The sequence below is a fragment of the Protopterus annectens genome, chromosome 9.part0 (genome assembly GCF_019279795.1).
Source record: "Protopterus annectens isolate FY-2018-M chromosome 9.part0, PAN1.0, whole genome shotgun sequence".
Lineage (NCBI taxonomy): Eukaryota > Metazoa > Chordata > Ceratodontiformes > Protopteridae > Protopterus > Protopterus annectens.
This window is the reverse complement of record NC_056743.1, coordinates 1,546,074,300-1,546,099,812: the sequence shown is the minus strand read 5'-3', so window position 1 is coordinate 1,546,099,812 and position 25,513 is coordinate 1,546,074,300.

Here is a 25,513-nt window from a genome sequence, read left to right as displayed (position 1 = left end):
TAGAATCAAATTCTAAGGATTCCAGGAGCAACTACATTGAGTAGTAGTCTGCAAGTCATTTCAGAGGTACATACTGATGGTCTGGTTGCAAAATTGAAAGGGAACATAGCAGTGCAAGCTCAGTCTAAGGAAATCGGAGATGGCTTATCATTTTGCCAGTCTTTCTAGTGTTGCTTGATCATTCCATGCTTGAAGCTGGCAGGCAGTGGGGGGAGGATTCACATCAGGGCATGTTATAAATTGTTGAACTAATAGAAGATGGCACAATAGTAAAATGGTTAGCACCACTGCCTCATGGTGTTTAGTTCTCTAATACAGTTCTCGACTGCAGTACATTTTGTGTAGAGTCAGTACGCCCTGACACTGTCCTTTTGAATTTTCTTCTGCATTGCAAGAATCTTCCATAGTTGAATGGGCAGTTCTCCAAATTGCTCATAGATGCACGTGTCGTGTGTGTGTGTGTGTGTGTGTGTGTGTGTGTGTGTGTGTGTGTGTGTGTGTGTGTGTGTGTGTGTCTGTGTATGTGTGTGTTGTGCTCACTGGATGTCATGATGGGCTATGGATCTCCCATTACCCTAAATTGGCTAAGTAGGAAATTAGAAAATGAATGAATTAAATAAATGAATAAACAAATCGAGCAACCTCAGTGCTTCACCTTAACTGTTAACGGGTATCAGTTTTTAGGAATGTAGGTTGTGGTTAGGTCTGTGACCTGAATGTGTGTTTGAGGGGAAACTTTAATCCTGAGTTAGACATCTGATGGCTTCATTAACAAACATTTAAACTAAAGAAGGAAGAAAGACTTAGTAAAAAAGAAACCAGGACAATTCTTTCATCTCTGGCAAAGTAATACAAGAGTAGATAAGGATATAAATTCCAAGAGAAAGGCATGATAAAGAAAAGAGAGGTGGTGTTTGAGACAAATGTATTCTATGACAGGACACTGAGATTCTCTTCACTGACAATGACTTAACTAAGCCAAGTTTGTAATGCATTAAACTTACAAGAAAAAGAGCAGTCTTGCCTCATTGTACCAGATACTTGTGGAATGAGGCTTTTATTACACTGAGCAACCAGACTGTGCTGCAGAAACGTATACACATTTCTTTACATAATCAAGTTCATACTTAAGAAACTAGCTGTAAGTAAAATGTGTAACCATATTCTGTTTGACTAATCTTGCAATTATATAAGCATGTAAGCACATTTCATGCTGTAGAAGGTTACCTGTGAACTATAATAGAAAGGAAATGTCATTTTAGAACTGCAACATTCTGTACAAATGGCAGTCACAAACAAAATACACTAAATTCTCATAGCTCTAAGCTGTGTTCACCTTGTCTTACCACAGAACCTTTTTAACAGGTGCTATCACATGTGGCCTATTACAATCGATTCTCAATTTTAAACATTTATGTGTGCTTGAAACAGAGGTCAAGAAATTTACCTTTCAAGCTTCGTTTCTGAGATACATTTCCAATAGTCATACAAATGTGGTTATGATAGAACACCCAATTATAATAATTTATATGGAGATTCTTGAAGAAAACAAGTGATGCATTGGTATTATATAATCTTTCAAATAATGTATGAGAACATAAAGAATCCATCAAGAGCCATCTGCCAAAAAAGGAAAGCTTTGTATAGAAACAAGAAAGCAAAATTTGAAGATGCCAGATTTTGGACTTGGGGAGATATGAGAAAGCATTATTTCCCAGTAAATGTGGCGGCAGATTAGAACAACTTTTCTTTAAGAGTTATTGGGTCAAAGAGTAACAGACTTCACAAATGCTTATGACAAAGATTACTCCAACAGCAAGCAATTTTGCAACAAAACAATTTCTACAATTAAACAAGTTCTTACTAAAAATACTAATACCTGTGGAAATATTAAATGGGTTGACCATGTTCAATGAAGAACTGATACATTTTGCATACATAGTTGCAACAGTAGAATATTGGAAAGCCTTGCAAAGTAAACCATTAAGCAAATGAAACAAACTAACTAACTAACTAAATATGTAGTACATAAATAAATAAATGACATAGCAGGGCAGGCCAAAGGTTCTGACAAACAATATTTCCTTTATGCAGACATTTTTTATTTCTTTTTATTTTAGCAATACTAAACTGAGATTTGCTTTCCATTTCTTTCATTTGATGTTGTGCTGAAATTATAATATATTTTTTTCTTTTTTGTACTCCTACAAAGACTTTGCCCAGTGGTTCCTCTATCTTTGCCCAGTTGGCCCGTTTGTTCCAGTGAAATGCGAGCCAGGTATTTCCAGACTAGAGGAGAGACCAACAGCCCATTGATTACTGCCCAGGAACTCCCATCAACCCTCCATTTCCCTGCAAGAGTTGGGCATTAAGTGTGGGCCATCTTAGTTGTCTGGGGGGGGGGGGCTGCTCTCTTCATGTGAGACTACCCCCCTTCCTCCCTGCTTGGTGGGTCCTGTGAGCCCATGGTTGCTACGTAGCAAGAGGGAGCATGTTTCTCCATGCTAGCTCTTGGCTACCTAATGCAAATACACTATGGCAGTGTAAGCTTGGTTGCTGCAGAACTGCACTGAGTGAACACCTACTGCTCCAGATAAGAGCCAACTGTATGGCAAGTTAGTGCTATCTCCTCCCAAGATGATAAGGATGGCAGCAACCACCACTTGGGTCTACTTCAGAAGACTGATAAACCAAAAGACTGAATCCCAAAAGACTGACAATTCAAAATACTGAATACATTTTTAATGCACTGGGCAAGCCCCTCTGCACCCCTCATGTGGGGGTCTGTGCCTCCCATACCCCCTGCTAACTATATATACAAACTACAAGATTACACAACAGTGGAGAAGGGACAAATTCCATCATTCAGTATTTTGAATTTCCAGTCTTTTGGGATTCAATCTTTTGGTTTTTCTGCCTTCTGAAGCAGACGCCCACCTTCCTCAACCATGTCCTGCAGACATCCCAGGCACTAGATTAACTCAAGTCACCTATGCTAGCAAACTGGATCTGACATAATATCATTTGTCATGGGAAGGTACATTATACTTTAGCATTCATTAACCTTGCTTTCAATCCATCATTTGAAATATCAGTTGCATCATTTTAAAAGTTATCTGTTAAAATGGAATATATATCACCAGCAAGCAACTGCATGAAACTCCTTTTCATGTCACGTTACTTTTAAAATTTGTTGAAAATCTTAATTACAATAGACTGGCATCTAGGGCAAGGTTAGTTTCATTGCTTTGCTGCAGTAATTTCCCTGATAATCCAGGTCATGGTTAAATGGTAACAATATTCTAAGCAAGTAATCAGAGAATGAATAAATGGGTAAATAAAAAATACACTGACATTCATATGCAATGCTATTTATTTAGTCTATTTAACTAGTAAAAGCAATTAAAATAAATGCCTGAATTGGAAGATTTCCTCTAGAAAAACAAAGCTACTCAGAGTAGGTGCAGCTGTAGGTTGGAAAAACAACTTATTCCTCTGAACAATGTAGCAACATACCTCTCAGCTGTCCAGATTTTCATAGAATGTCCAGATTTTTGCCTTATATTTTATTTTTGGTCTGTTCCTAATAACATTTGTGGTTTTCTAGCAAATCACTGGGATGATCTGAGGACTGAAGTAACCAAATAATGACATATTTGAGTTTCAGACTTCAGTTCCTTCAGAAAACGCATGTTAATGCAAACCCTGTTACTCTAGAAACTTTGTAAGCTTATAAGAGCAATGTTTAAAATCTATCCCTATTTTTGGGCCTTTGCCCCCCATTGTGTTAGGATTTGTCTAGATTTCTTACACTAAGAGGATGAGAGCTATGTGTAACAACCCTTCCTTTTTTCCCCACTGGCTAGAATTCTGACTACTGCATAATTTATTTTATGCTGTTTATGACAGTGAGCACTTCACCTGATACAGCATAACTTAACTTTATATTTTACTGTAGCAAGATACTGCTTTTGATGATGATTGCTTTTGTAAATGCAAGTTAATTTGGGTAAGAGGTATGGGAATGTGAAATTCTTTGGTATTGTAGAATGTTGCCTTATGCTTTATAGTTGTGATAGAGAGTAAATGGGACAAAAGCTTGTCTAAGGATAACCGCTTCAGTTACATTCCTATAATTATCTGACCTGTACATGATTTCACTTAGAAATAATGGCTGGCTATAATCAGTGTTTATAAGTCTTATTAACTACAATTTGCAACAATATGTGACAGTAAACTGATACAGAGTTGTGATGAAATATGCCTTTCATAGCAATCCCATGGCACAACATTATAGTGAATCAAAATGCTGTTTAAATTCATAGTCACTGTCAAGTAATCAATCAGCAGAAATAAAACTGGATGGATGTTGTTAGCAAGAAGTTACAGCAAGTAGCTATATTACCACATGCTAATTAAGACATAAAATGCGATCGAAAATGAAAGAACGATTAGTGCTGCATTGCCTAATATGCTGAATAAAGTTTAAAAATTGCAGTCCCTAACCAAGTCATAAATGTAATTGTTTCTTTTTCTCATTTTATTACACTGCTTATTAACTTATTCCCTTTGGTAAATCACTCCAACCATTGTTTATATTCAAGGAAGTCCTGTTATTGTGTAATAAGTTAAAGCCTATGCTGAGGTTTTACTAACTGCTGTTAGAGTACAAGTTTTTATTTTGGATGACAGAGGACATTTTTTTCAAGGCGCAGACTATATGTGAACAAACTCCAGCAGTTATAAATTGCATATATTTAAAGTCATTGTAAGTTTATCTGGTACTTTACATGGCAGCTCTTGAGAAGTACATGAGAGCATTAATGTTGAAGTGATACAAAGATAGCAAAGCTACTTTTAAGCTAAAATAGTTGGTAATATGAACATTTGCTATAAAGGTTTTTCAGAAAATACAACCAAATCACTTTTGTGTGCCAAGTAAAGTAACATTTTAGCAAAGATTCAATATTCTGGGGTAGCAGAAATCAATGTAGAGAAGAACTGCTGTAAAAGGCTGAGTAGAAATAAAATCTGCTACAAACTAATTATTTTATGATTTCTTTATTGCCCATTTAAATAAAAATTCTCTGTTATTTCCTTATCTGGGCAGATAGGAGGTAGGATCACAATATTAACTATCAGAGCTTCTCTGATGAACTGTACATTTATTGACAGACTGGTAAGTAATTGCCATGTGTGACCTTCATTTGTTTAGGTCTTTGATAGAAACTTTCATGCAGGGCTGTTCACGTTGAAAGGCTCCATATCAAAGAGAATATTTATTCAAGTTAGTGACAAGGCCAGCAAGAACAGTACACCATATGGGTTATACATCAGAGATAGGAAATGAAGATTGTAAATTAGTCATGATGCTTTCTTAAGGAGTTTCTCTATATAACTTGCCTGATTTTATCTCTCCTTTGAAGTAGGCTGCAGTGTTAAGAGAAGTTTAGATGAATTTTGAAATATAATAAATATGTCTAGTCAAAGACCAAAATGAAATGCATTATTGTAGAATTTATGTAACAATTCACTGTAAATCCTGAAGCCTGAATGGTCCTGACAAGCTTCTTCTTATAAAATATTACATTAGTCACCAGGAAGAGACACTGTAGTCTGACTGGCTCACAGAAAACACATCATAGCAGTCACTGTCACCTTTGAACTTGAAGATATTCTTTACTCTTCATCAAGTGGCTAAAAAAATCCCAAAACAAAATGCAAAGAATTGTTTTCTGTTGTAATATGATGTAAATGTCAAATATTTATGCTATATGTATCATGGCAAATATGTTGTATAATATGGCAGATAAATATGGAACACATGCTATTTGTGAAAATGTCTATGTTAAATGGTATTGTTGAAAACCTTTGTTATTTATAAAACAATTAAAATTATGAAGTTAAAAAAGGCCCCAAGCAATTCTCAGCAATCATAATATGCAGATAACCAACCAACTAACTAACTAACTAACTAACTAACTAACTAACTAACTAACTAACTAACTAACTAATAAATGCATGGCAAAGGAAACCCCTTGGCTGCAGATAACCTAAAAGTAGTAGTCATGCCTTTTAAATAATGTGTCTCCAGTGTAAAAATAAGTTCTGCAAAGTATACTTCACATTTGGATGCACTGACAAAGGAAAGACAACAGAGGACTATCCATGAACATACAAGCATTTCTGGCATTATCACATGTATTGCAGGCATTTTGTGCATTAATTTGTTGTGAAAACAATGAATGGAAATAAATTATAGCAATGGATTTAGAAAGAGAAGTAAAATACTTGAATTATGCGACGGGAATGTATTGTGCTGGATTTACCCACTCTAATAATGCTCACTCCAGCAAGTGTCACCCTCAAATCATGCCAGCCTTTGGCAAATCTAGCTTTTTTCACAGCCCAACTCCACTTGCTGCTTAACTATATTATGTGTCATAGCAGTGCCTACAGGAGGTGCAGGTACTAGATGGCAGTCATTGTATCAACAACATGAAGGATAAAGCAGTATTATTTATACACAAATATATCTTTATGAATTCATTTAATTTTGTTAAGTAGGGTCCTGCTGAGCACATCATCCATTTCCAAAGATAAAACACAGGGTGGTAGTACATACTGTGATACATTTGATCATGACACTGGGTAAATTTCTCAAATTTTCTCTCTTAATTTCTCTAATCTTTATTGACTATTGCCATTTAAACATATTGTCAAAGCAGACTTTGTCAAAAGAGAGTACATTTAAAATAGTCACACCCACGGGAACACTAAGAAATCTAGTAACCAACCAATGCAGACGACCCACCAGAAATGAATGTTAAATACTAAGAACCAAATATTTTCTCAATGATCACCTCAAAATGTCCCAAAAGTTGTCAGCTGTGCACAAAAAAATTGTTGCACTCAAGTTAAAAGTTAAGGGCTTATGTCGTAACTTAGATTGTATCAAAACTGTTTAACTTTTGCTCCTTAGCATATTTAACTATTAAACAAACAAAACAATGTGATCACAAACAACCAATCAAAAAACATATAAATTAACTAAACCATAATGCTTGATTAATTCTTAAGATACTAAACTTTCACAAAACTAACATTAAAAAGTATTAAACCAGTCTCAAATAAAAAAGATCACAATTTAAAAATTGATGAACTGGATATAAGTTTATTTAACCTGATTGGCCAACAAGAATCATCAGACAAACAGATGATGCTCCACACACTTTCAACATGCATTCAGTTTCAGAACAAATATCACAGGATAGCACAGAAGTCGGAGAAATATTAAGATGAAGTGAATTTTAGCACCAATGGAGTATATTTACTAACAAAGACTTTACTGTTTGCAGCTTTTCAGATTTTCAAGTTGAACAGGTACACTTTTCGTTATTTAAAAGAGGTCTTACATTTGTTCTAGCAGCAAATTTAGGTCTAACCTTTACTTTTGTGGGTTTGGAATAATTTACTTGTAAGTTAAATCTTCAAATGTTTTTACTGGTAAGAATTTTTATTTTTATATCAAAATCTAATTTCAAGAGGCCAAACTGTTTTAATCCACTGTTTAATTTTGCAATTCAGACTTTTGAAATGGTTTGAGATTATGATATCAGAGACTACTGTAAGTTTAACAAGAAAAAGAAATATTATAATCATTCTAATCAAGAAATGACTATGTTAATAAATCTATCTAGGGAGATAAGATTTATGAGACCAGATAAAGAAGATGGCATGGTTATAATGGACAGCTTTGTTTATTCATTTTGTGAAATTTTGTTAGTTTAATATTTAAATATGTCAAAAAGCACAAGTTAAACAGTTTTGATAAAGTCTAAGTTACAAATGAAAGTGCTTAACTTATACCTTGAGTGCAATAAAGTTTTGTGTATAATTGACATCTTTTGGGACTTTCTTAAGTTACCATTGCAAGGCTTCATTTCATTCTTAGTATTTAACATTTATCTAATTTGGGTTGTCTATATTGGTTATTTGTTTACTAGTTTTATTTTTCAATGGAGCAACCTAGGTCATGTCTGGATATGTTCCATTCTAACAATATTACTTTTTTGGTAGGAGACTTGGCTTTACTCTTTCAACAAATAAGCAAATACATAGCTCTTGAGTCAGATACTTCTTCTGGCACAAAGAGAACTTATGCTGAAGTAGTTTGTAGCAACAATTTACCAGCATACAATTTTAACAACCAGTTAATTGTATGGACTCTATTACTCCTGGCATGGAATGTCATTGGTTAATTGATAACAACAGACCATCATTAGACAAATAACTGGACTTTTTATCTACTTTCCAACAAGTTACTACAATCACCAACAATATGACATTTACTAATTAGTTAACCTTGTTTGAAACTGAATGAACTAAATATAAATCTTTGGACTTAGAAAATGCTTTTTTCAGGAATGTATTTTTGACAAAAAGAGTACTGAAGGGTGTTAGACTATGGAAATTTCTTAATGCATAGATTCTTCATTAAGCTTATATCTAGATTTAATTGATTTATTTGATTGCACAGGAATGAAAATTAAGACATTGCTAATTAGACACAATACTGATAAAATGGTTGAACTTCTGCAGGAGATCAACAATTTAAATGATACTATCACTAAAGACCTGTTGTTTAGGAGTCATAAGTTAAATATGATAATATTTTTGTAAAAGTAGATTCCATTTGTAAAAATATACATGAACATAAGTCTAAAAAATCGTCAAGAGACAATGGTGAATATGAGAACAAATGTGCATATCTTATATTCAATCATTCAATTAAGGGTTGTTACAAAAGCAGTTCCTAAGGAGCATCAACTAGAAAAGCACTTATATGTACATTTTTCATTATTTAAAAGAAGTTTCATGTTTGCTCCAGTAGCTAATTCAGATCTAACCTCTACACTTGTGGATTTGAAATTATTTTCTCATATGTTAAATCTTCAAGTGTCTTTTGCTGGTAAGAATGATTTGTTTTACACCAAAATCTATCTATATAATCAAGCTGTTTTAATCCACTGCTTCATCCTGCAATTCAGACTTTTGGAATGGTTTGTGAATATGACATCAGAGAGTAATATGTGTTTAACAAGAAAAAAACATACAATCTTTATAATCAAGAAATGACTCTGTTAATGTCTATCTAAGGATGGAAAATATAGATGTATGAGACCAGATAAAGGAAGTGACATGGTTATGATGGAAAGCTTTGTTTATTCTTCCAAAATGCTTTCATTGTTAAGTAACAGCAGTTTTACACTAGAGTTTCTATCAATGAGATCCATATAGCATATGCTTAGATTAAAGCTGTCTTACAATATTTTACTGTTAGAGCAAGTAATTTATTCACAATTAAACTTTTAAATGTCAAGGCTCCTGTCGTACCTGTATAATTGAAATGATCCTCCATTCAGGCCAATTGTTTCAGCAAAATAGTCTATTACTGAGCCCTTAGTAGTGTTCATACATAAGACAGTTACACATGTCTTAGAGTGACATTCTTACATACTCAAAGCTTCCTGGCACTTTCTCAAAGCTATGGTCAGTGGCCCTTTTTTGGACTATTATGCATTCATCACCACTGATATACATTGTTTATACACTGTTATACCCCATGACAAAGGTCTGCAGTGGTTTATTAAAGTGGTGAGTAAATGTTTACGTCTATCTAATAAATATGTTAATTTGACCGAGGTATTCATGGATTTAACTTTGATAAATATTTTGTATTATTTGAAGGGGAATTTCTTTAAACAGCATAACAGCATAGCAATGGCAGTACCTTATGCTCCAGTTTGTGCTAATTTGGTTTTAATGCAATGGGAAAGGAGACATGTTTTTACAGATTCACTCTTTAAGGCTCTGTTATATTTGAGTTACTAAGACAACATATTTATGTTGTGGGCAGCTACTGATGTTGAGTTGGCAACATTTTTGAATATGACTACAGATTTTTTAAATCTTTCTTACGTGATGTCCAAAATGAAATTCATTGTTTATATGTTAAGTTATGGAAAGACATATATATTCAAGGTTATCAGTCCACTATATTCCATAAACCTACATTTTCCAATGCATTTTTACTTTGGCAAAGTTGTCATCCATATCATCTGTTATCATAACCTGTCATCTATCATCAAATACGTAAAAAAATAAACTTTAACCCACTCACATTCATCTCATCCCTCAAAGAATGTAACTGGCATACTCTAAAGTACCTCAGTCTAGATGACGCAGTTGAATCTTTTAATACTACCTTCCTGAACATCCTTAATTACCATGCCCCCATAAGATTTTCCAGAACCAAAGCACAACCCTCCCCATGGCTACAGAAAACCACTAAGTCAGAAATGAAAAACAGGGATAAAGCCTGGGAGCACTGGCGCAAAACCAAAACCCCCGCAGCTAGACAGAAATTCCTAGAACTACGCAATAGAGTCAAAAAGCTAATAAAACGGGACAAATTCCAATACTACCAGTCTGCCCTAGACTCCTCACAACACAGCCCCAAACAATTCTGGTCCTCCATAAACTCCATCCTCCACCCAGGTAAAGTCAGTACCCCTCCTCCTAACATCCCTCACTCCTCAGAAAAAATTGCTACCTCATTCAACACACACTTCACCGAAACCATACTATCACTAGCTAAACAACACAACCCCCCTACCTTCCAACCCACACCTTCAACTAGTAATCTCCCCACTGCCTTCTCTTTTTCTCCTGTACCTACCGCCAACATAAAAAAACTCTTAACTAAACTTAAACCCACCAAATTAGCAGCAGACAACCTCCCAAGTGAATACCTACAAATTGCAGCTGATGCTCTGGCCTACCCAGTATCCATCTTGATTAACCGATCTCTGTCAGAAAGTTACGTTCCCACATTGTGGAAAGTCTCACATATAATTCCCACCACAAAGGCGGACCCTCTGCAGAACTAACCAATTACTGCCCCATAGCTATTCTCTCTTCACTCTCCAAAATACTAGAGAGATGCATATACTCTCAGGTCTCACACTAACTCCTTACTAACAACCTCCTTTCCAGTACTCAGCATGGTTTCCGACCAAACCATAGCACCACCACTGCCTTACTCTCCTTTACTAACACTATCCTTCAGCATAAAAACAATGGCTATCTCTCCTCTGCTACTTTCCTAGACCTATCTAAAGCATTTGACATGGTCCCACACAAACAACTTATCTCTGTCCTCAATAACCTATCCTTCTCACAATCAGTCACCAACTGGTTTCAGAGTTACCTGTCTGACCGCCAACAATCCGTTGTATGGCAGAATTACATATCTCCCCAACTACCTGTCTCCATAGGGGTTCCCCAAGGATCCATCCTTGGACCCCTACTTTTCTCTGTTTACACCAATAATCTAGCCTCTGCCACCAAACATGGCACACTCATCCAATACGCAGATGACTCTACCATCATCTGCTCAGCCCAGTCCCTACCCAAACTGCAAAAAGTCACACAGGAAGCCTTTTCCTCTGTTGAAGCATGGTTATCTGATGCCCAATTAATACTCAACCCAAACAAAACTAAACTACTCATCTTCCAACCCACCAAACATACTCAAAACAACTCTCACTTTAACATCACAGCAAAAGACAACACCACTATATACCCAACTGAACACACCAAATTGCTAGGAGTGGAAATAGACAATAAATTAAAATTTGACATTCACATATCCATGACCATAAAAAAAGTCCACAAAAACTAGGAGCATTATACAGAAATAAACAATTTCTCACCAAAGCAGCAAAGATTTCAATAGCAAATTCCCACCTTATCTCCACCCTACTTTATGCCTCTCCAGTATATACCAACCTAAGGCAATGTGATCTAAACAAGCTAGAGACCTGCTACAACAAAATCGCAAAATTCGCCACAGGGGCATCCTACCGTAGTCACCACTGTCTCTCACTTGCTGAACTGGGCTGGCTTGAATTCCCTCACCTCCTACAGTGGTATCAACTCTCACTCGCCCACAAACTAGTAAACCATCCACTAAATGTCCCATCCCTCCAGAATCTACTCCAACCCTATTGCACCGCCAGACCACTAAGATCCAGCAACAAAAATCACTTGCAGATCACTAAAGCCAATAACTCTGCTGGTGAAGCACTATTCTCTTGCGCCATAGCCAAATTATGGAACTCACTCCCACCCACAATTATCTCCGTACCATCATGCACCAACTTCAAAACTTTATTAAAAGCGCACCTAAAAACATGCTGGCTATGCCCTTGCAACTCCCACTCTAATATCATCCACCCCATCCAACTACTACCTTTCTTTCACCTCCACTAACTACCTTGATGATAGCAAGCTCAGATGCTCATAAGTCCAGTACTTATTATACAGCAGGAACGTCTCATTGTTACATTTGTTAATGCCTGTTATGTACTTCACAAATAAAGATTCTAGTTGTCTACTGATGTACTATGTTCTTCATCTGTAAATATGTTGTAAGTAATTTCTATGTTAAATTGTTAATCGCTATGTAATCCAATGTAACTACTGTCTGTTTATTTTACTGTGGAGCTTTTCTCCCCGGGCCTCCGCTGAAAATGGACCCACGTCCAGTCGGACACTCGCGGTCAACAAATTTAAATAAAATAAAATAAAATAAAAATAAATAAAAATAAAAATAATCAAAAACATGGGTTAATTAAGGGACAAATGATTAGGTTATCACGTATCATTTCTTTGGATCAATTATTTATGAATGAATTAAATGTTTTAAAAAATGTGTTTTTTAATGGAGTCTATCCTGTGCATTTAGTGGAAACAATTAATAGGTTCATAGGTGTTTACTAGGCTAATGACCACAAGGGCCTTTATAAGCCTAGCCATGCATCCCAAATCTCTGATGAGTTCTGATACCCTTGATAAGTTTAAGCATGGGCTTGGGAGATGAACCATTTACAGGTTACCTGTTTGCATCAGAGACATAGGTGCCAAACCAGGGATGAATTTCCAGTTTCCCATCCAATTGTCCAAGTTGAAATGGGTTAGGGAGGAACTCTGCTTCACATGGATGGGGAGCCTGTTCCATAGATGGGGTAGTCTCTGGGATATATACCTATCTCTCCAGCAGGTCCTATTTATATCACAGGCAAGATTTAAGTCTTTAGAATGGGTGATTCTGGTACTGTTTGTTTTGTGGATATGCAGGATGTCCGTCAAAGTGGGGTCTGACAATGCCCTGTATGCCAGGCATAGATCTCCCCTCAAAAGACTGTAGGAGACAGAATACAGGGATAGGGCCTTGAGGTGGTCTGCATAGGACATAGTACTTATGCCTGTATTCTTTTAGTGAGGAACCTCTGTGGATGGTCCATTTGTTGGATATGCCTGGTTAGGTACATACCAAAGGGGGCATTGTACTCAATGATAGGTCTGATGAATGCTGAATACACTGGAACAATGACTTCCTTTGACTTAGATGCCATAACTTTGTTTATAAGTTGTGCAACAGAGAATGATTTCCTCACCACTGTAGACACATGATGGTCAAAGGCTAGATTACTATCTATGTGTGTCACTAAGTCCCTGACTACTGGGTCAACTCTCAGGGGTGTGTTGTCAATGTGATAGTTACCAGGGATGGATGACTTCCCAAAGGATACTATTATGCATTTCTTGGCATTTAGTTTTAGTCCATGACTCTGACACCAGTTGTTTGTCTTTGTCAGCCCCTCCTGCAGAACCTTTGTATCAGTGTGAGACTCAATGACAGCTCCTAATTTGCAATCATCTGCAAATTTAGTCGGCCAGAGACCACTGACATTGGCCTTGCCTTTTAAAAAGTAAATGCCAAAAAGGAGCAGTCAAAGGACTGATCCCTGATGACTCACCTATGACTGGCCTCTTTGTAGAGGTAGACTCCCCAATTCTAACTTCCTGGGTCCTGTCTATGAGCCAGTTGGCTATTCACTGGGTGACATAGGGGTTTGTACCTAACCTCTTGAGTTTGTCAACAATGCTTGGGTGGATTATTGTGTCAAATGCCTTGGCCAGCTCAAGATTCATAGGCTCATAGGTAAGTACTAGGCTATCGGCCCTAGGGCCTATACAAGCCTAGCCAAAAAGGTAACCTGGCTTTCACCAACCAAGAAAATGATTTTCCTGTTCCCCTGTTGAACAGAGCCACAGAGGTGATCCCTGGGGTGAATTTCCTATTTCCCATCCAATCATCAAGATTTTTTTGAAGAGTGCTAATGAGGAGCTTTTTTTGATATAGATAGGTAGTTTGTTCCAGAATATGGGAAGTCTCTGGGACAGGAATCTATCCCTCCAGCATGTTCTGTTTATTGTGGTGACAAGGTTTAGGTCCCTAGAGCATGTAGCTCTGGGTTTGACATAGCTTTATATGTTAGGCAGAGATCGCCTCTGAGTAGGCGATATGCGACGAAGTAAAGCTGGAGTTTTTTGAGACAGTCTGCGTAGGGCATCTATTTGAGGCCAGTAATTCTCTTTATGAGGTATTTCTGTGGCCTTTCCAGTTGTTGTAGATGTCTTGTGAGGTAATTACCAAAAAGGGTGTTGTACTCTATAATGGGTCTAATGAGTGACGAGTAGAGGGGAACAATGACCTCTTTTTTCCTGGATGAGAAACCTTTTGTGATGAGGTGTGCCATGTAGAAGGATTTCATGACTACTACGGTGATGTGATTATCAAAGGAGAGACTACTGTCCACCTGTGTCCCAAGGTCTCTTATCACACTTTCGGTGTTAAGTAGACTACCACCTATGTGGTAGCTCACGGGTACAGAGTTTTTACCAAAGGGGATGACACTGCACTTTTTAACATTGAGCTTGAGGCCATGGCTTTGGCACTAGGCATCTGTCTCAGTGAGGCCCTTTTGTAGGATGTCCACATCATTAAGAGTTTCAATTATGGCTCCTAGTTTGCAGTCATCTGCGAACTTCATTAGCCAAAGACCTTCTGTGTTAGCCTGTACTTCAGAAAAGTAGATACCAAACAGGAGAGGACCCAAGACTGAAACCTTTGGTACTCCACTTGTCACTGGTCTGAAGTCGGATTTGGAGTCTGCTGCTTTCACAGTGTGGGTTCTGTCAGTGAGCCAGTTGGCAACCCATCTTGTGACATAGGGATTTATACATAGTTTAGTGAGTTTATCTATAATTTCAGAGTGGGGAATGATGTCAAAAGTCTTGGCGAGATCAAGATAGGCTGTGTGAACCAACTTACCCTTGTCTACGGCTTTGGTGACTATTTCAAAGAAGTCAATCAGGTTTAGGAGACATGATCTGCCTTTTACAAACCTGAACTGGGTGGGGTCCAGAGTTTGGAGATTACCAATGTCTTTGTTTATAAGTTCCATGATGATACGTTCCATGGCCTTGCAGACCAGGCTCATTAGGCTAATGGGACAGTAGTTCCCAGGGTCCATGGTGGCTCCCCCTTTGTGGAGTGGGATAACTCTTACTGTGCGCCATTCAGTGGGCACAAAGCCTGAGGTGAGGCTATGATTGAACATAGTGCTTAGGTGGAGTGTCAGTTCATTCTGTAGTTCATGTAGAATGCAGCCTGGGATGTTGTCAGGTCCCATGGATGCTGTGTTCTTGGCTTTGGAGTGTGTGGTTTTTACCTGTGCAGCCGTGATTACAGGAACTTTGCATTCTTTTGGTATAGAGATGGGCCCTTTAGGGGGTGAGGTGGTGGTAAATTTAGCACTGAACCTATCTGCCAGGATGTTGGCAATATCAGTTGGTTCTGTATATTTCGTGCCATTGTGCTGTAACTCAGAGCAGATCTGAGTGTTGCCATTGAGATTCTTGACATAGCTATATAATGCTTTGTGGTTGTCTTTAGAATCAGTGGCAATTTTGTTTTCATAACTAGCGTTGGAGGATTTTATGAGGGATCTTAGCTTCTTACTGAGGCTGACCAGGGAGTTCTTCCAGTCATGGGATATTACTCTTTTTTGCAACAGTTTCTTTCTTCTGTTGTAGAGTTTGCTTATGGCAGGGGACCCCTAGATTGGCTTCCTTTTTTTTGGAAGATAGCATCTTGGTTCTTTTAGGGATAGCATGATCCATGCACTCATGTAAGTGGTTATAAAGTGCATTTGTGTAGGATTCAGCAGTCATACCTCGATTGTCCATCTGCATGGGTGTTGTGAAGTTTGCCACTTCTGTCTTAAGAAGTGTGAAGTTGGCTCTGGAGAAATTTTTTACAGTAGTTTCCCTAATGGGGGGTGGGGGGCAGGATGTGGATGTCTTGGTTGATTAATTTGTGGTCGGATCTCACCAACGAGGAATTGACCTCTGGTGTGGAACACCGGTCACTCATGTTAGTAATGACCAGTTCTAGGATATTGCTTCCCCTGGTGGGGGTGTGGATAAGTTGATACAAGGTTTTGGAATTTATGAATTACAGAAAACATTGAGCAAAAGAGTTGGTACATGAGTAGTTTTCCCAGTTTATGGTGGTGTAGTTGAAATCACCCATTATTTGGGTGTTGGGTTGTACCCTAATATTTTCCAGTGTATATGGAAATGAGGAGTGGGAATCCTGGGGCATGGTGGGGGATCTGTAGCAAGTTACAATTTGGATTGCGGTCTTGCCCAGAGTTAGTTGCACTTGGATAATCTCGGATGCATTATGCTGAGCAACTAGCCTGGAGGTGTAGATATCCTTAATGAATATGGACACTCCTCCACCTTTAGTGTTTCAGTCCAGGTTAGGTGGCCGAAAGGTGTGGTATGAGTTATAGCTTGGTAATGCAGGGGTGCTCTATGGAGCCTTGAACCAGGTCTGTGTCATTGCACAGTTGTCGATGTTCTCCATTTTAAGGAGTGCCTTGAATGAAGGCATTTTGAGGTTTAGATTTCTAGCATTGAGTAGCATTACCCTCAGATTTTGCTTGCTTGTACCTGTTACGGTGGTGAATTTGTCATTTGAACCTTGCCTAAAAAAGGTAGGCAGTGTGAATGATTTTTTCCTCATCTCTTGCTTTGGTGATCTTCTCAAAGAAGTCCACCAGGTTGAGTAAGCATGGTCTTCCCTTTACGAAACCAAACTAGGTTGGGTCCAGTGTCTGGTGGTTTACTATTTCTCTATTGATCATCTCCATGATAATTATTTCCATGACTTTACATATAAGACTAGTGAGACTTATGGGTCTGTAGTTTCCAGGGTCTGTAGAATGCTCAACTTCATGCAGAGGAATGACTGTTGCCTTTCTCCATTCATGAGGCACAAAACCTGTTTGGAGGCTACAGTTAAACAGTAATTCCAGTGGCCCTGATAGGTCATGTTTCATGGTATTTAGAAGACATCCTGGGATATTGTCCAGGTCCATTGATGCAGTGTTCTTGGTCTTAGAGAGAGCATTAAGGACCAGTTCCCTAGTGATAGTAGGTGTAGTTTAATTTGATGATATTTACTGAGGGAAGGTTGAGGGGTAGAGGAGTAAAGTTGGAGCTGAATTTATCAGCCAGGGGGTTTGCTATATCTTCTGGCTCAGTATAGGTGGCTCCATTTACAATGAGCTCTGTACACAATTGTGTATTGCCTTTGAGGTTGCGGACATAGCTAAATAATGCTTTGTGCTTGTCTTTGGCCTGGGAGGCCAAACTTATCTCAAATGGCTTTGGTAGATATTATTTGTCTTCTGAGTTGTTGTTTAGTTTAGTGAGAATGCTTTTATCCTGCTGGGTGCTGCACCTCCTAATTTGTGCCATGATTTTCTTCCTCCTGTTATAAGTCTGATTGATTATATGATTCCACCAGGGTGTTTTTTTTTTTGAGTTAGTTCTGTACTTCTTCCTGGTGGGTACAGCTGCCTCTATACAGCTATTAACATGCTTGTACAGGGTTTCTGTGAGCAGTTCTGCATAGGCAGAAGTGTTCTCAGGGTTTACAGGGGCTTGACATTTTGCCAGGTTCTCGCTTAATAGCAGAAGATTAGCCTTAGAATAGTTCCTGAATATTCTCGGTTTAGCTGGGGGTTCAGGTTTTATTTTACTTCAAAGAAGACCATTTTGTGGTCTGACCTTACAAGGGAAGGCATTACAGTAGGGGGTGTGCAGCAATTTCCCATATTAGTGAGGACCAGATCCCATATGGTTGCACTCCTGGTTGGTGTATTGACTATCTGGTTCAGGGAGTTTGTATTTGAAAAATCCAGGAATCTCTGTGCATGTACGTTTGATGTCGTACAGGATTCCCAGTTAATAGTCGGTTAATTAAAGTCACCCATGAATATGGTATTGGGATGGATGGTTAGTGTTTCTAATAAGTTTAAATACATGGTATGGGTTTCGTAGTGGGGGACTTACACCTTGTAAAGAAAGTGGTATTGGATTTTACCTGTTTTGATTTAAACATGGAGCAGCTCAAGTGCATTGTCCTGTTTGACCAGCCTTGATATTTATTTATTTTTGCTGTAAATAGAGAAACCTGCACTTTTAGTCCCTGCCTGTGAAGTAGTTGGTCTAAATGTGTGGAAGGCGTTATAAACCTGCACTGTAGGTGTGCTCTCTGTGGCTTTAAGCCATGTCTCTGAGACCGCACAGACATCAGCATTCTCTAGGGTAAAGAGAGCTTCCAGGGAGTGGAGTTTTTTTGTTTAGGCTCCTAGCGTTGAGCAGTAATACCTTTAGATTTTCTTGGTTTTGATATGCTATGTCAGAAGTACTTTCAGTTTGGCATTGCGTAAAAAGGCACTATGGGGAAAGACAATGTTTTAGCTAATATTCGAAAGCCTAGAGGGGGGAGGTACAGACCATCCCTGGAAAAGCAGCATGGTCTGTTGACCATCTCCTTCCATGCTGAGAATGACACCAGAAACTAAGCCAATTATCTTTTGTTTGTATGGTGGCATCATCCTTGGAGAAGGTAAAATGCTACTCAGTGCTAGGCTCATACCAGCCTGAGACACATATTCCGAAAGCTGCATGATGTCTCTCTTCATATAGTCTAGGGAGCTACATCTCAGATCATTTACTTCCACATGGACTATGACTGAGTCATATTGTTAACTGTGATCCAATGACCTGAGTGCATGCATAATGAGGGGGATCCTAGCCCCTGATAAGCAATTGACCTTAACTTTCTCCTTACTCAGCCTGGTGAGAGGAACATCAGTGTGTCTCAAAATGGAGTCTCCAATGACTAGAATTTTGGATTGTGTGGTGACTTGCCTTATGGGCTTAGAGGTAGAGGCTTCATGAGATGTAGCTCTATGTGTCACAATTGCATGTGAAGTGTGTGAAAGTAGGAATACCACCTACCACCCTATTTTTAAATGAAGTGAATATGCATTTTGGGGTAACAGCAAAAAGCAGGATCACAGCCTAGCTTTTATAACCCAACTGAGTAGTGGTGCTTATAATATATGTTCAATGGTGCAGAATAATTGGCACAAATGAACAATGAACAGTTTGATTAAGAAATGAAATTATGTACTGAACTATACTTTTACAAGTAGTGAATGTTTGAAAAAATATCTAGGGTGAGAGTTAGATAATAGGCCAGCTTCCATGTTCAACAAAGTGGCCTATCCTCACTCCTTGGAGCACATCCCTTCCAGGTGTGGCTATCGTAATCTCCACTATGCTGCCTGCTGTGGAAAACATGTCTCTGCATACTAACTTTTTCCAGCCACCACACATGCACAATGAAATCAGCAGGCCTATTCTCCATGGGTAAAATGCGTAATATTCCCTGTAGGTGTCACCCAAGAGGCAAGGTAGAGAAATCTTCATTCTTCCTCCTTGGATGGGTGAACCAACAGAAGCTGATCAGTCCCATCTTTTAAGTTGCTAATCAAACTTAGGTCATCTGGGTCATAGTTAAAGCCTCATTCCAGTATGCTACAGAGCAGTACCCAGTGCATCACATAGATATGAAAACTGACAAATCACATCTTATTCCAAGTGTTTAATCCTTCACATGTAACATTGTAATGATTTGTACCTTTAGCTTACAGCATTGAGGACCATAAAATTACATGGGTGGGCTACCTCAGGAGACAGCAAAGACTTACAGGCAATGTGTGGATAGGATTTGCAGATGATTTACAATGTACTATTTGTCGGTTAAATATTATTGCATGTATCACTTTTAGCACTCTTCACATTTTGCCTCTCATATGCAGACTGAGAGACTGAAGACATTCACCGGGCATCTTCACCACAGGTGGCCACTGTGAAGGATGAGTCTGGGTCCAGTGACTGTGCTGAGTCTGCTCACTAGTCAATGTTGAAGAGTCTTCTCAGGCAGGAAGTTCAACCCCATCACAGACAGAGGCCAACATCAGAGTTGCTCATATGGAGGCAGTGACACCTGCAATGACCCAACCACAGCTTCTGCAGTTGGTAAATTTGGTGGTGGAGCATCAGCTGGAGGACTGACACAGCTGTATATTGAACACCCTGCAGTGAATCATGGAGTCACTCATCTGGCATTCCATGGTCATTGGTCTCACATTGGGTAACTAGACTCATATTAAAAGCCACCTTGGATAATCTGTTGATGATGGTTCTCAGTAGGTTGCACATTGGGTAACACTATCAACCCCAATGTAACCAGTACCACATCAGTCCCCTGTTGGTTGTCAGCCTGTCCTACTGTGCCATTCTCCATAACTTGTCCATGGACCATCCTGTCCATCCCCATACATATATATTGCTTGGCACTCTATTCTTATCTGTACTTGGCTATAGTGTTTAATTCCTGACTGTTCACCAGAAAACATTCATACTCCCTTTCCATATCTTTTTTTTCTGTGCTTCCCACCTATACTTGCATACCTCATCTATTTATATTAAAAGGGGGATTCAGTCCTTCATAAAATGTTGTCTTGCTTTCCTCCCTCTGTCTTTCAATTTCTCCTTGATGTTTTCCTTCTGTGCTTCACTCTGCTAGGTGGTGACCCCATTTCCTATCATCCTATAGCTCTTTTCCATCTTACTTTGCTGTAGTAATGGGTGTCCACAAGTGCACCCCAACACACAATGTTAGACAACATACTTTACAATGATTTTACTTGGCACTTTGGGCCACAATGCTATAAAGCATTGTACAAGGAACACTACCGTACTCACGTGTATCTGTGAGGAATGCTGTCCCTACTCTTCATAGTCACATGAGACTTATTCTGGGCACACTAGCGGGTGTGTGTACATAGGGTTCCTATTTGCAAGCTCAACCCATTGCTCTACTGTACTGAGTAATATAAGCTTCACTGCTCAATGAGATAGCACAGTGAAAGTGCTGCTCGGTATATCATGACTCAGTAGCATACTCTCCCTCACTTTTACAGGTATAATTTGTCTTATTACATGTGCAACAAAGCTTATCTGACCATGTGTAGTGCAGCTGCACTGCAACTCTTTATGAACCCCAACCAGTGTGTCTCAATTCAGAAAAAGAGTTGTAGTGAATTTCATCATTTCACACTCTATAGTTGCAGTGAAGTAACATTTGCACATTGACAGTAATTTAGACAGGCACCAAATGAGAACAATCGTGATGTTTGCATTTATACAGAGGCAAACAAATGAATACTGCATAATGAAAACTCTAATATTCCAGGAGTATATCTAGGTAATTGAACAGACAGACTGACCAGCAACCAATTTGTTTGGGCCAGCATACTACCCATAGTTACTGCAGATTTATCTGTCTGAAAGAGGATATTGTCCCCTAAGTGTATAAAATGAGGGGGTGGAAAGAAAGGATGCGAAATATGACATAAAAATGTAAGTGGAAATATTGTAGGTTACTACAATGTAGGAGAGGATGTGGAAAAGTGGTGACAGTTTTACACGCACAACTCTTAGGGGGCATCCCAGTCCACTTATACCCGTTAAGTGTGCCACGTTGGTTGGTACTTAATGAGTTTTACATATAAATTTAGCCCTCTTTTCTTTTTGCAAGTTTACCCCATAGCCATATTTTGAAGACCATTATTAACTAAAATTATGCCTTTGTTACTCTGTAAGTCATAACACTGACAATTACAGCAAAATAAGAGCAAAAGGAAGGTTAAATTGTGCTTCTTGATGAAGCAGCACAAACCCAGAAAGCTGCTAAATCAGCTTTTTCTGGCTCCCCAAAGTTCTGGTAACAATCCCTTCACCAATAAGATTGCATTGTGGCATTATGGGATCACAAGAATTTTCAATTACTTTTTTTTAGATTGCACTAACAGCTTTTGAAAGCTTCATGCCATGTCTACAATTAGCTGTCAGTGCTAGGATATTCTGCCTTACTTGCTTTCTCTGACTTCAGGCTTTACTAGAAAAACTTACTCAGATTCTGCCATAGATTGCTTTGACGAAAAGGTTAGTGTGATTTTGCTTTCTTGTCATTTGCATTGCTTCATTTGTCTTCTGTTTTCTATGTTGTGGTGCATTTTCTGTGCACTGTGTTTTAACTGCATTCTGCTTTCAATTACATATGTAAACTAGGAAAGAGATCAGAGTTGGGTCTCTTGTGAGATACACAGAAACCAAATGTTTTGCACCCTCCCACAATGGTGGTCTGTTTTTAACTCAACTGTCTTTGTAGTTGCCTACTGCCTATGTTGATTTTACCAGATAGTTCCTTCCTTCTCTTTTACTGGCTATTGTCAGTGAGCACAAAATTATCAATATGTGACGTCACTTCCCTTCAGCTATTTAAATTTATTGGCCATCAAACTGTATTCCATTGAGCCAGAATACTAAGTGCCCATCCCCTTCCAATCTATCTTTCTCTTTTAAAATTAGTGGCTGTTCTCCTAGATTGCTAAAGCTTGAGTTACTCCTTCCCCACACACACTTTCATATCTAACTGCTTAGTGCACACTGCAGCTCTTAGAATATTAACCCCAATTACTGGAGATCCCACATTCTACCTCTCAGTAGTCACCTTGGGATTAGTGCTTCTCTTTTGCTCCTGGTGAGAGAAGGAGCATAAGGACATTATTTCCTGGAGGGTGCTGATCACCACAAAGCCTGATAAATTAGGCTTGGCACAAGCCAAGTTGTCCTGAGAAATCTTCAAGGGGTATTAGGTTGATATTAATAGAAGTTCAATGGGTTGGGGAGGTGAAAGGGTTAAACGGTGGGAGGGTTGACTGGAAGGAAATGAGATAAGGGTGGGAGGTGCTTAAGGGATTTAGTTGAGTGTAGCTGGGTAAGTAATTACATTTTGGCGTGAGCTTGCTATACTTCAGGTTCATGTCCTGACGACTGGTGTGTTCTTTGGTCAGGTAGGCCTTGGTTTGGTGATGGGCATTAGGAGGTGAGTACCTAGGGATAGGGTATGGTCAGACATCTGATTGCTAAAGGTAATTTATTTATTTTTTGGGATGGTCGTCGTAATTTTTGTTAATGTAGGTACTGCTGGCCGGTTCCATTTGGTTGCAACATGCTTCTCCCCTCTCTGTAACCTAATAATAAAAAAAAAAACACAGTATGTACTTGCTCTGGGTCTGTTTTCTACAGATGTTCATGGTTGAGATGCAAGGTGGGTCCAGTATGCTCATACATTTCATCTAAATTTGGATTAAGATGTACTTCACCTTCATTGGTTTATTTAGCCGTGTGCCAGTGGTTCAATGCTTTACTCTATTGGGAGACTGGGAAGGCTTGTGGTGGTGGCATTGTGAGACCTCATGGCTGTGTGGTGGCAGCCAGTTCAGTGGTCTAATTTTGCGGGCTTTGCGGCAACCATGTACAATATATCACCCGCATAAAGAAAATAAGGCACTTTTGATCATGCGCAGTGAGGTTTGGTTGGTTGTGGGACTGTTGTGAGGCTGAGAAGTGGCCACAAGTATTGGTTAGCATAGCAGCTAGGGCCTCATATCTCTACACTGTACAGAATTTCCCACGAGGACTGCAGCTTGCCTCATGCTTTGCTGTTCTTAAAACACAGTGGTTTTCTGGGAGGTTAGTGGCACATCATTGTTAGAACTTAAATGACGATATGTAGTTTCGACTTTGTACCCATCAGGTGTTCCATGCACATAATGATTGGTTCCCTGTAAAATACACAATTTGCTGACAAGTCACCGGGTTAATCGGAGTTTTTATGTCGCTAAATAATGATATACATTTGTGTTCAGACTTTGTAGGCTAAGAAAACTCTTCTTAGTTTAAGCAGCTTTCTAAGTTTATAAGATGCTATTTTATATGTGTTGGAGTCATTACTGGGCATGGGGAAGCAGCTCTGACAATGCCCTTTTACTTTTTTTTTTCTGGTGTACTGAAATCAGAAACAATGGCAGCATTTGAGGTCTGGAGTTTATCTTCACTGGTATTATAAATGCAAACTCCTGTCCTGATGTCCTAGCAATATTTTAAGGTTGGGAAGAAGATGGTGTTTCCCTTTCCTTTTCTTTCCTGCGGGCGTTGTGGTGCAGTTGAGGAGTTGCGCATGCTCATTGCATGAATAGCTGTTGAGGGGAATCGGTCCTGTATCTAATGCTTTGAGTCATACAGTGTCACCCATTATTTTACATATGTTTGTTTATTAACTATGTATTGTTTTTACATTTTCTGAGGGGAGTATTTAATTTGTCCTTGTCGTAAATTTTTACTTGGTCTTCTTGGAGCGGTTTTGATTTAGGGATGTGAGGATTACAGCATAATAATTGTTGACTTGTTATCTTTGGAATGATGTAGAGACTGTTTTAATACAGAGAATATTAATAAGTGGAAAGTGTTTCTATGAATTCTTGATTATGTGACGTCACAAACCCTCATGCAAGGGGAGTTACAAGACCCTTAATTGTTGCTCTACTATAGGTAGATGTAGTTATGTGTAAGTATAGAAATGTATGAAAGATAAAATGCTCATCCCAGGTGCTTTCATTATATTATATTCCTTTGTGGTGGAGGGTGGAAGTTTAGAAAAGGAGATATCCCCAGGTGCTTACAGCATATGCTGCTTGCTTCATTGATGGGGTTCAATGACCAATTATTGACAGGGCTTAAGGGTGGAAGTCAGAAAGGAGATACCAGAGTAGGTTAAAGTGTTTACTTTGAATGCAATGTGCAGGGTTTATTTATTTATTTCCCCCCCCTCACAAGAGAAAATAGGCTAGACTCAGAATGACCCACAAAGGCGGTTAGTCTAGGTCAAGCCTAACGATGGTACAGTTGTCTTCATGATGGGCTCTTAAATCATTACCACTCTCACATCCAAATGCAGCTCACATAACCCCTATTTGACAAGGGTTCTGATGAACTTGTCGACGGGGGAGGAAGGGAGTACTTAAAAAAAATGCAGTACTGATGCACTATCTAGGAATTTGATGAAATAAGTAGGGCATTACAGTCTGAGCAGTAGCATAACCACATGGTGTAGAAACAGAGAAGGAGTTAGGAGAGTCTTAGGATCTTACAGAATGAGGGAGTGAAATGGGACAGAAGAGAAGGACGAGGCTATTTGATAGGGCATTGGAGGCATAGCTTCAGTTTTGGTTGCTTTGTCAGAGATGTGGGTGGCAGTGGTACA